Source organism: Salvia miltiorrhiza, chromosome 8 (genome assembly GCF_028751815.1).
Source record: "Salvia miltiorrhiza cultivar Shanhuang (shh) chromosome 8, IMPLAD_Smil_shh, whole genome shotgun sequence".
Classification (NCBI taxonomy): domain Eukaryota; kingdom Viridiplantae; phylum Streptophyta; class Magnoliopsida; order Lamiales; family Lamiaceae; genus Salvia; species Salvia miltiorrhiza.
In genome coordinates, this window is record NC_080394.1 from 51,208,463 (window position 1) to 51,219,821 (window position 11,359).

The following is an 11,359-nucleotide window of genomic DNA, read 5'->3' on the forward strand; positions in this document are numbered from 1 at the left end:
AAAAAATATGACATTTCATATTGATCAATGTCTTTTATTTATAGCATTTATCTCAAAATATGCCATTTATATCAAACTTTTCATTTAGCCAAAGTTAAAATAGTAAGTATTTTTTATTTATGAGTTTTTGAACTTGTGGAATCGCTTGAAAAATGAACGTGAAATTCAAAATGTGTTAGAGAATAGTAAAAGAATATATTTCACGAACCATTTATTTGATTAGATTAAATTTAAATTAAATAAATTGTTGGGAACCTTGTGGAATATCCTAATCCTTATTTTGATGATACCAAAATCCATAGGTCTTAATTGTAATAGACTAGAACTGTTTGAACTCAAGTGTTAGAGTTCGTTTCTAGTTTAGCTTGCGGTTCTGAAGACTGAAGACTGAAGGACGAAGGATTGAAGACTGAAGATACCAACTGAAGTATCAGTTGAAGAATCAGTTAGGAACTGATTACTTAATGCGTGCCGCGTGGACTCAGCGGACTGATACTAAAGTCAAGTATTAGTTAAACATTCTTTCTCGGACTGAACTTCCAACATTCAAAGGAAGCCACGTAATCCAAAAAGGACAGCCGCATTAAATGCAGAGATCTCAGGATCATCCCTCTCTGCAGAGGTCATTCCTATTTGGTGGCTACTTTATCAGAGACGTCACATCTCCTGCTCTTCAAGATAGCCGTTCCCACCAAACAAGGAACCTCGAAGATTGAAGCCTCAGCCCAAATTCAAAATGCTCTCCAACGGAAGAAATCTTGAAGACGTTCTCCGCCAACGGATCTATTCAAGACCTCTCCTATAAATAGCGTTCGAGGATCACTTCAATCTTCACCGATTCAACGACATAAGCTGAAACTCTGCCAAAATAGTTTCTCAGCCAAAAGCTTAACCTCCCCAAAGCTTGAATCGAAGAAGAGAATTCCAAAGCCAAAAATCAGTCACTTCTGATTACACACATTCTCTTAGACCTTAGGCAAACCTCTGTTTACCCAGAAGCCTAGGTCAAACTTGCTCCAAAGAACTTGTTCTTTGAAGTATAGTTGACAAGTTTTCAAACCTCTTTTCAAAAAGAAATAGTAGAGTGTTTGAGTGTTTAGGAGTTCAGGAAGGTACTCTGACTCCGTGAGATCTTAGCACGGGTTGTGCTAGGAGTGAGAAATCCGACACGAGTGAAGTGTGGGTACTAAAGAGTGGAATCTTCAGTGGTACGGTTGTGTGCACCCGGCAAGCACACGGTTCGGTTTGCAGTGCACCAGTTAAGCACTTGCGGAGTGGATTGTTGGTCTGATCAACCGACCGTGGATGTAGGAAGTGTTTTCCGAACCACGTAAAAGTCTCTGTGTTATTTACAGCTTTCAGTTTTACATTCTTACTTGTGTTGTTTCATTTGATAAACTGAATACTGAATAAGTGCAAAGAGAAACATAAGACTAACAACGTGCTCAACCGAGGCTATTACGAACAAAGTTAATTCCGCTGCGTATGATATCAGTCTGACTGATCTATCCTCTGATAGTCAGGAAGAGTGTTATCATCTCTGTTTTAGCAAACTCGACTGAAGCCCTTACGTGCATCAGTTAAGTTCCAGTAACTTAACTGATAACTCCTTACTGAAGAGTTTTCAGTATCAGTCGTCAACCCTGTTTGGTCAAAATTCTTTTCAGTTAACAGGTGTCACAGTTTGCTTGTAAAGTTTCGTTTTGATCTCTATCTTGAGATCCCTCTGTCCTAGAGGAGAAAAATAGCCCATAGGTGTATTCCCCCATACACCTATTCGAAACCCTATGGACCTAACATAAATTATTTATTTGACCAAATTACATTAAAGATGGCAGTCAAATTATATTAATCTCAATTAAGCCAATAATTAATGGGTGAAATTTTTGCTCGAAACATTGAAGAACATGAATATACTTTTATAGAGATTATTCAATTGATAATAACCACTACAATGTATATATATCCTACGTAGCATTTGATACTTTTAAAACTGTATAAAATGGAATGAATAGTGGGCGTGAGTTTCGAAATTGTGCAAGAATGTTTCCTTCGTCGACACATCAAATCTTCAAAATTAATCTCATATGTACATAAATAGACACAATTTCATATTTTAACCCAAACTTTCCATAATCAATTGAGTGACATAATGATTCAAAAATCTAATCAATACAATTAAAGATTACATATTAGGTTGGAAAAAAAAAAGATTACATATTAGGCGTTAATATAAAAAGAAAATGAGGCTATATTAATTAAGAATTATTGAATTTAAGTAAGGAAAATAATGGTATGAATATAAATGAGATTAGGAAATAATTAAAGATTATTGAATTTAAATATGAGAAAAAGATACGATAATTAAGACTAAATTTAAATATTTCTGCTAAAATAAAAGATTGAAACCCAATAAAGCCATGTATAATTTATATTATTAAAGACAAACTCTAGCATTGCAGATAAATAAAAAGAAAAATTCTCATGATATACCCAGTGACAAATAAAAAGAAAAATTCTCTAGAATTGCAGATAAATATAATAATGATGGCGATCTAAATAACATATTTAGGCATTTGAGTTCAATTCTATTACAATATGCAACTACATAATTGTAATCAAAACTAAAATTACAAATCATGCATTACACAACTATACATCACAATTATCATGGATTGATGAAATCTAGGTAAATTGCTAATATTGATAACGATGGTTCCCTCCCTCTCCCCAGTTAGTATACTAATGCCACTGTATAAGATGAATCAGTATAGCAAAATTGTGATTCCATTGCACATTCATCTTGAGATTCAACAATGTGTAAACCCCATAATTTCTGCATTCAACAAAAACAAACTCTAACATCTCATTCTCCATCCAGCCAAAATCAAATCAAACTGGTGGGTTTAGGGATTAGGGCCCTAAAACAAACCATTTACCATACTTTATGAAAGGTCACTAATACTTCCTCTTCCCTATCTTGAAAGTGGATGAGCGGATGAAGAGAATCTAGATACTGTGTCCAAGTAAGTGTTGGTCTCTCGAGCTTTGTTTTTCTTCCTAATGGTGAAAGCAAGCGGGCGCACCCCTTCGTTCAACACCTCCACATACATAGCCCCACCGAAAAATAAAGCACAGATCTAATTGCACAACAATAATCTCAAGAAAAAGCACCAAAAATAATCAACATCGAATAATTAACTAGTTGATACAAAAATGCAGGAAAATAATATTTATACAAAATGGCAGAAAACCAGAGCTAATATCAGGGAAGCACAGATCTAATTCAATTACTAAATGCAAAAAATAACATAGTATATAATATTTAAAGAATCGTTTATCACATACCTGTTGATTGATGTATGTAATATAGGAGTCACAACCTACAAATGAGATGAGTAAAATTCATTTGCCAGAGGTTGGAACATGAATAACATAAATCACAACCTACAAATGAGATGAGTAAAAATTCATTTGCCACTCATACAAGAGGTTGGAACGAATAACATAAACAATATATCTCTGAAGAGGTAAATACATAGATACGCATCCACCAATAAAACAATCCCACCAAAACAGAAATAAACACAAATCGGAGCAGGATACTAAATGCATAGATACGCATCAAAATTAAATCGAATCAACTTAAAAAATTAATATATCTGAATTCCAAAAGAAAAAAAATACCTCAATCAAACAGCAAATTGAGTGTCACTTTATTTCAGATCAACCAGCTAGACTCGCTTGTTCCGGAAAAGTCTTAGATCAGATCCCGAAAGGGATCGAGGTGCTGCAGTTTGTGAGCAATAACATATCCATGGTTATGTTTTAAATAAACCAAAAACCAAAATAACAACACACATCACACGAATATAAAGATTAACAAACATTAAATGTTTATGAAAAAGATTACCTGGGAAAATCAAAATCACAACACACATCATACATATACAAAAATACTATCAATGTGTACTAAACTGAGGGAAGAATAGAGATCAATATACTTTATGACGTCTTTCTCTTTCAGTATAAGCTTCTGACATCAATCATATTACACACTCCCATATAATTCAAATATAATCAACATTCGAAAAAGCAAAATACAAACTTCAATTCCATAAAACTATAGGAAATAGACGCAGCAATGCCTTGCGTTGGATGTAAAAACAGAATGAACTATGAAGGAGCTGCTACCAATTTCTGAATGATTTGTGGAATTTATAGCTAAAAATCTAGGTTAAAAGTTTCCATTGTTAAAATTCTTTCCAAAATTTTTAAAATTTGTTCTTTCTAAAATAATCATCATTCTATATTTAAAATAATCACACATTTAATACTTACCATGTGGGGGAAGGGAGGTGGCAGATCGATTTCTGGTTTTCTGGTGGTGGGAGGGGCAGATCCGCCGGGAGGGTGGGAGGGGGAATGAAGGTGGCAAATGGCGGCGGTGGTTCTGTCCCTGCTGGTCGGTCGAGAACGGAGAAGATGGAGATGGGGGTCGAGACAGAAGACGTGGCCGTGGCTTGCCGACGGCAGGAGATAGAGGGAGTCGAAGCGGTGGCGGCCATGGCTGCTGTGGTTGCCAGAAATCGCGAAGAGGCGGTGATGATTTGGGGATCTAAGTTTGTTTGGGAGAGAGGAGGGACATTAGGGGCTGAGAGATGGAGATGGGGATCGAGAGAGAATCCATGGCCGTGGTCGTGGCTCGCCGGTAGCATTTTCGTTGGAGCTTCAGGGACGGCTTTGATGGGATGAGGAAGAGAGGCGTGAGTGGTGTTTTAAAATTGAGAATAAAATAAATAAAATAGCTGATGTGGATCTATATTGCCACATGTCATGTATATTATAAAGCTAGAAGCTCTAGAATTGCAGGGATTTTGAATGCTGAATTCTTAAATATGCCACGTAGGACCTCGGATTAAGGAGAGCGCATGAATCCTTAATCGTATTATAAATTGTTTGGGAGAGATGAGGGACATTAGGGGATGAGAGATGGAGATGGGGATCGAGAGAGAATCCATGGCCGTGGTCGTGGCTCGCCGGTAGCATTTTCGTTGGAGCTTCAGGGACGGCTTTGATGGGATGAGGAAGAGAGGCGTAGGGCTGAGCAAAACCAAACCGGAACCGCCAAACTGAACCGAACCGAACCAAATCGAGCGGTTTGGTTCGGTTTTTTTAGTGAAAACGGTGCGGTTTGGTTTGAAAATTTTCAAACCGCCAGTTTTCGGTTCGGGTTCGGTTTGGAAAAAACGGTGCGGTTTATAAACCGAACCGAACCAAAAATTTTAATATATTATATATTTTATAAATAATTAATATTAATAATATTAGAATTTTCAAACCCTATTCTCAATCTCATTTCTAAATTCTAATCCAGCCCTAGCAGTAGCCGCCTCTGACCTTTCCCCCCATTGCAATTCAAGTTTCAATTTCTAGGGCTCCCTCCCCCCACTTCCCGCCGGGCCGCCGCAGCGCCACCGCCACCCCACCCCATTCTGGCAGAAGCCGACTGCCATCCCCACCAACAATCGCCGACCCAAGATCCCTGCCGGCGTCGCCTCTTCGTCCAGTAGAGTTCCCCGCCGCTACGCCCGCCCAGGTCCTAGCAGTCGCGAGACTCACGACGTCGCCCAGCCATCCCGCGACGTCGTCGCCTAGGCCTGACCGAGCCTCGCCGCCCCACGCCGTCGCCCAAGCCTGCCTCGCTGTCGCCTAGGCCCGACCGAGCCTCGCCGCCCCACGCCGTGGCCCAAGCCTGCCTCGCCGTCGGCCCATCGTTACCAGGTTTAAGGGCTGCCAAAATATTGGAACTGTTTTAGGCCAAACCGAACCGAACCGAACCGAAAATTTATGGTTCGGTTTGGTTCGGTTTTTTCAAGTAAAACGGTTTGGTTCGGTTTGAAATTTTAGTTGGCGGTTTGGGTTCGGGTTGGTCAAAACGGTTCGGTTTCAACCCAACCCGCCCGAATGCTCACCCCTAGAGAGGCGTGAGTTGTGTTTTAAAATTGAGAATAAAATAAATAAAATAGCTGATGTGGATCTATATTGCCACATGTCATGTATATTATAAAGCTAGAAGCTCTAGAATTGCAGGGATTTTGAATGCTGAATTCTCAAATATGCCACGTAGGACCTCGAATTAAGGAGAGCGCATGAATCCTTAATCGTATTATAAATTGTTTGGGAGAGATGAGGGACATTAGGGGCTGAGAGATGGAGATGGGGATCGAGAGAGAATCCATGGCCGTGGTCGTGGCTCGCCGGTAGCATTTTCGTTGGAGCTTCAGGGACGACTTTGATGGGATGAGGAAGAGAGGCGTGAGTTGTGTTTTAAAATTGAGAATAAAATAATTAAAATAGCTAATGTGGATCTATATTGCCACGTGTCATGTATATTATAAAGCTAGAAGCTCTAGAACTGCAGGGATTTTGAATGCTGAATTCTTAAATATGCCACGTAGGACCTCGGATTAAGGAGAGCGCATGAATCCTTAATCGTATTATATATTGATTAAAAGCTAGTGCGCGATTAAAAATTAGCAATTTGCATACCTAACCCCATAAGCATTAGGGCATTAATTTATATATTATATAAAAATACAGTTCTTAGTAGTTTTTTTCCCAGCAAAATCAATAGTTATATTTAAAAAAGCAGTTATTGATCACACGATTGTATAATTCAAATAACACCAGCAATGGCTCAAACCCACGTTCAGCCTACTAATTCTTAGAACTTGGTTATACACTATCATTTTCTCTTCCTCTCATACACGTCCACTCCCAATCTACATCAGCTACATACAACAATGCAAAGTAGCAGCTAGAAAGAATTTCAGAAGACACTCAAAATCATGGGTACCCAGGAGGTGAATCAGAAGTGAAGAGAAAGCCATGTGTTTCTTTTATCTTCTCAGGTGGATTAAAAATGTTTCTTCTATTTTACTAGATAGATACAGAATATTATCTCCAATTATGTTTGCTGCTCTTGCAGGTAAATCTCACTGTGAAAGTTATAAACTGCCTATTCACCTAGACCAACTTTGCAGGTATGAAACAACAAAAAATTTAGTTTCAAATTTAAAATTTGTTTCATTCTCGATAAGTTTTTGAACAATTTCTATATTAGATTGATGGTCAGGTTGTGCAAAATAATCGAATCTATTTTTCAATGATTTTTTCTTTTAAATCTCTTTAGGGCTCAAACCAAATATTTGAATGATTTTGCAGCAAAAATGAATTTAGAGACAACAGTTGTTTCAACGAATTAGATAAGGATGAAGAAGATTTCCTTTTGTAATTTGTTGAGGCCTCACTATCACTATGTCTCATTTATATTTTATTTTGTGCGTTTTGCTTGGGTTGTGTTTTCTACATCCCTTACTCTGGATGCAGAAGGCGTATGAGGATTTTCGGTAGGTATCAATATGATCAAAACATGAATCCTTAATAACTTTTATATTTTTTCCTCCAAGGGTGCGTTCTCTTTGGTTGTAAATTTATCATGAGAAAATGAAGGATAAACAAAATTTCACCCTTTAAATCCTTCATTTCTTTTCCCACATTTTCTACTTGACCCTTACTCATTCCTCATTTTCTACTTTGAGAATACCTTTGCACTTCTGATGCAGTTGATAAGGTGTTCTCTACTCGGGATGAAATATCCATCGAACTCAAGAATGTCATTAATTCCCTTGTAATTAATGCCCAATCTCGGCTTTCCTCTTTTGATCTCCCTATGATTTCTCACCAGAAATCCAGGACTGCTGTAAGGCAAGTTCCCTGGTTCGATCAACTTTAAATCAAGGTGTTCCTTGATTATGCTCCTTATATCCTGCTGATCTTGAGTGTTCATCAGGATAGGTCTAAACCTTACGAACTCATGCTCCTTTCCAATTTTAACTTTCAATATAGCTTTGAGCTAGTTCTTGTCCCACCATGCCAAAGGATCCTCGTGATAACACTTCTGGATTCTTCTCTTAACGTCGGCTATGGACACATGTTCTTCTTCCCTAATATCTTTGTGGGATATCAAAGAAACTTTGAGGATTTGTGTTTCTTCCTCAGAGAGATCTGGAAATCCCTCAGCTCTGCATTTCAGTAAAACATCTCTGAACCTCCGTTGATCCTTCATTTGTGGTCGCCGGAGTCTGCCATCATCACCGCGCTTGCTGCAAAAGTTGACTGGCATCAAGCGATTAAAATCCCCTTCGAGCCTTTGCACCATGATTTTGTGATCACAATTAGTTGTGAACACTAGCCTTCTGGCTTCATTGTCTTGAGTGTACCTCTTAAAAGTCTGCAGAAAATTGTTCCCAAACAATATATCTATTCCCATATCATGGAAATAGACTGGTGGAGTTTTGACCTTGTACCAAGGTGTTTGGCCTGCTCTACCGATCATAATCTCCGTCTATTTTACTCATTTTGATAAGAGTAAAATCTTTTTCGAGAAATCTCGTCCTGCAATTTGAGGCAGTTCTTCTTCAACTTCTGTTGGAAAGACTCTTCTTTTTGTTGTGCATATTCCTGCTCCTGAATCAATATAAGCAAAAAAATATTATGCCTTGAACCTTTCATATAACATCCCCACAGAGATGTAAATCGAGAATGAATTTGTCATTTGATCAGCAACCTCTTCTCGCCGATTGTGATCTCCATCCCACTTGCTTTCCTTGACCATGGTTGATAATTGTCAAGGAAATTTCGTCCTAAGATCAGGACGTCAGTTTCTTGTCCGGCTTTGCCCTCGATCTGGATCTCAAAGCCTCCAATCTCCAGAAATCCGATTTATCGATTGCTTTTTGGATTTGCCAAATAGTACAACGTGTTGCAAGGAAATTGATTTTTTCTTTCGGTTGTATCAAACTTTGTGGAAACACTTCTCCATCCTTCGGGGCATTTGAGTTTCACTCTTATGCCTTAAGCTGGTGCTTCCTGGATCGCCTTTCTCTCGTAGGAATGAGAGAAACTTCTTTCTAAAGGCCTTGAGATTAGCCTTTCTCCTTGGAATGATAGCCTCGGTGCTCCCAATCTGAGACTTTGATCATGTTTCAGCACCTGCTTGTCTCGTATTTGGATGTCAATTTCCCTAATTTGTGGGATTTCGACTCGGTCAGGGCTAATTGCCTTGGCCACCTCCTTAAATATATCTGGGATTTCAATAAAAAAATTCCCAGAAATAAATTTGTGTGGTGGGAATTTGATAGGGCATATGACACTTGATATGTAATCGAGTATGGCCTATTTCCTCCCGTTAATAGATTCTTCATCTTGTAGTCCTGATAGAGTGTCAGGGCTCGGCTGAAAGCTGAATCTTTGTTAGGAACTTAATGGAATATCCTAATCCTTGTTTTGATGATACCAAAATCCATAGGCCTTAATTGTAATAGACTAGAACTGTTCGAACTCAAGTGTTAGAGTTCTTTTCTAGTTTAGTTAGCTGTTCTAAAGACTGAAGACTGAAGGACGAAAGACTGAAGACTGAAGTTACCAACTGAAGTATCAGTTAAAGAATCAGTCTGGAACTGATTACTTAATGCGTGCCACGTGGATTCAGCGGACTGATACTAAAGTCAAGTATCAGTTAAACATTCTTCCTCGGACTGAACCTCCAACGTTCAAAGGAAGCCACGTACTCCAAAAGTACATCCGCATTAAATGAAGAGATCTCAGGATCCTCCTCTTTTCTCTGCAGAGGTCATTCCTATTTGGTGGCTACTTTATCAGAGACGTCGCATCTCCAGCTCTTCAACATGGCCGTTCTCACCAAACAAGGAACCTCGAGGATTGAAGCCTCAGCCCAAATTCAAAAAGCTCTCCAACGGAAGAAATCTTAAAGACGTTCTCCGCCAACGGATCTATTCAAGACCTCTCCTATAAATAGCGCTCGAGGATCACTTCAATCTTCACCGATTCAACAACATAAGCTGAAACTCTGCCAAAATTGTTTATCAGCCAAAAGCTTAATCTCTCCAAAGCTTGAATCGAAGAAGAGAATACCAAAGCCAAAAATCAGTCACTGCTGATTACATACATTCTCTTAGACCTTAGGCAAACCCCTGCTTACCCAGAGCCTAGGTCGAAACTATCTCCAAAGAACTTATTCTTTGAAGTTTAGTTGGCAAGATTTCAAACCTCCGTTCGACTGATAGAATCGAGTGTTTGAGTTGAAAAGGAGTTCAGGAAGGTACTCTGGCTCCGTAAGATCCTAATGCCAGTTCGTGCTAGGAGTGGAAAATCCAATGCGAGTGAAGTGTTGGTACTGAAGATTGGATCTTCAGTTGATTCGGTGGTGTGCACCAGGCTAAGCACACAGTTTCGGTTTGCAGTGCACCCGGCTAAGCACTTGCGGAGTAAAGTTGTTGGTCTGATCAATCGATCGTGGATGTAGGAAGTATTTTCTGAACCACGTAAAAATCTCTATGTTATTTACAGCTTTCAGTTTTACTTTCCTACTTGTGCTCTTACTTTTGATAAACTGAATACTGATTAAATGCAAAGAGAAACCTAAGGCTAACAACGTGCTCAACACAGGCTATTTTGAAAGAAAGTTTTTTCGCTGCGTATGTTATCAGTCTGACTGATCTATCCTCTGATAGTCAGGAAGACTTGTAACATCTCTGTTTTAGCAAAGTCGACTGAAGCCTTAACGTGCATCAGTTAAGTTCCAGTGACTTAACTGATAACTCATTACTGAAGAGTATTTCAGTATCAGTCGTCAAAACTGTTTGGTTAAAACTCTTTTCTGTGAACAGGCGTCTAAGTTTGCGTGTAAAGTTTCGTTTTGATCTCTATTCTAATATCCCTTTGATTTTGATTAAAAATAGCCTATAGGTGTATTCCCCCCCATACACCTATTCGAGACCCTCCGGACCTAACAATCTTGAAGATTATAAGCGATCCGTGGGTACAATTCGGTTATAATCTGCTTGGCGTAAAGATTGCCTGAGAAAGTTCCCTGTATCTCTTGAATTTGTAATCCTCTTGTCACAAATTGCAATGCCAATTGGTGTATCTGCCCCTGGTGAAAGGGAGGACTTGATCACCAGCTGGATTGCTCCACATGAATCCATTTCATCGCTTTGGCAACTTCTGGCTTCATGTTTAAGAGATCCCTTTGCACATCTTCGGCTGGAATTAATTGGATCTCTACTTGGTTGTTCGTCAATTCTATTGGAAGCGACAACTCTCAACTGATTGTGCCGAAGAAGACATGATGCTTCCTATAGAATGGACTCAAGCTTTGTAGAACTTGGTCCAATCTTCCTCTTGAAAACCCTTGAAATGTTTGTATATCCATGGATTTATTCTTGATTTTATCCACGAGTTTTTCCACCACCTTTTGCTGCGGGATCAGAGA

At 38.9% G+C, this 11,359-nt stretch overlaps 1 long non-coding RNA gene across 4 annotated transcripts; it reads right to left on the minus strand.

The window, feature by feature from the left end:
- Nucleotides 1-2,504: 2,504 nt before the first annotated feature.
- LOC130998916 (uncharacterized) lies at nt 2,505-4,849 on the minus strand. Of its 4 annotated transcripts, none has more exons than XR_009093331.1 (3): nt 4,342-4,815; nt 3,688-3,790; nt 2,505-3,383 (listed from the first exon to the last, which is right to left on the minus strand). It is a non-coding gene; the product is annotated as an uncharacterized LOC130998916 (long non-coding RNA). The 4 variants fall into 4 exon arrangements; XR_009093332.1 differs by having other exon boundaries at nt 2,505-3,447; nt 4,342-4,810; XR_009093333.1 differs by having other exon boundaries at nt 2,505-3,348; nt 3,427-3,790; nt 4,342-4,805.
- Between the last annotated feature and the right edge of the window lie 6,510 nt (nt 4,850-11,359).